The 1,121-nt window shown below is 37.6% G+C and overlaps 1 protein-coding gene across 1 annotated transcript in view; it reads right to left on the reverse strand.

Moving 5' to 3' along the window:
- The window catches only part of mcoln3b (mucolipin TRP cation channel 3b), a 19,187-nt gene extending 18,146 nt beyond the window's left edge, over positions 1 to 1,041 (reverse strand). Inside the window, exon 1 of the mRNA XM_016256910.1 lies at positions 813 to 1,041. The gene's annotated coding sequence lies outside the window, so the exon portion shown is untranslated. The remainder of the gene's footprint in view (positions 1 to 812) is intronic.
- Positions 1,042 to 1,121: the final 80 nt, after the last annotated feature.

The following is a 1,121-nucleotide window of genomic DNA, read 5'->3' on the forward strand; positions in this document are numbered from 1 at the left end:
TCAACATTTGAAGTGGATCAAAACCTTTTATCAAAGTTGTCCTAACACTTAAAACCAAAAATCGCTCTTGTCTTAGGACAACGTTAATGGACTTTTTTGACCTGTGTTATATTTACTTATAATTAAATATGAGTTATATTTATGTTTCATCAAAATATATCTGACATACATCAAAATATACGATGACATGTTCTGTATTATTTTCACAAAATATACATAGGCCTATATTTAACAAAATATACATAGGCCTATATTTTATAGGCTAAGGTAATAGCATAAATGTTTTTATGCAGTTACATGTGGCTAAAAACTAAATGCATCTGGCATTATGCCGATTTTTAAATGGCTACAAAAGAAAAACTCTCATACAGCAAAAAAAAAAAAAAAAACTTGAAAATCAAAATCAGGATGCAAACATTGATTAATGTGTTTCTGTGAAGAGAGAGGCTCCTGACACTATTCCTAGAGAAATCAAAGGCGTGCAGTAATGTGGCTCCTCCACTTGTCAAAGGCTGATGGACTGAATCCAGATCATGAACTGACCCACATTCCTGACTGTACTTCTGTCCTGTCACATGACTGTCACGTGACTCCATCACACCTGTGCATCACAAACTACAATTACACCTTGTGATGCCAGTTTCTCAAGCCTAAGGGGTTTTCTCATTTAAAGAGCATCTGATGCGTTTTATAATCGAACATCCCCTGCAAAACCCAAACCTAATGCAGCTGTCCAATGTATTTATTTATTTTTTGTCAGAAAGCTTAATAAAATCATAACAGCAGTATTGAAACACACATCAGTAACTCACCAGCAGGTCAAAATCATCAATTAGCTCTCAATCAGGAGTCGGCATCAGAAGAGCACATTTATGTCTTTAATCCCAGCTCACTTCCATAAAGTCCACAAACACATGAAGTCGAATTAAAGTGCATCTCAATACTGCAGCGTTGTGTATCAGACTCGCTCTGTGCTGAGTGAGCAGGTGAAGGGGGCGGGGCTAAGCCAGGATTGCGTGCGCGGGCTGTCAATCAAATGAATCCCCGCCCCTGAAACCAATAGCAACCGGATGTTTTGATACCGTTCGCGCTGTTTAGTCGGAATAAAGTTGTTTTTTCTA

Source organism: Sinocyclocheilus grahami, unplaced genomic scaffold, assembly GCF_001515645.1.
Source record: "Sinocyclocheilus grahami isolate Dianchi unplaced genomic scaffold, SAMN03320097.WGS_v1.1 scaffold1488.1, whole genome shotgun sequence".
NCBI classification, from domain to species: domain Eukaryota; kingdom Metazoa; phylum Chordata; class Actinopteri; order Cypriniformes; family Cyprinidae; genus Sinocyclocheilus; species Sinocyclocheilus grahami.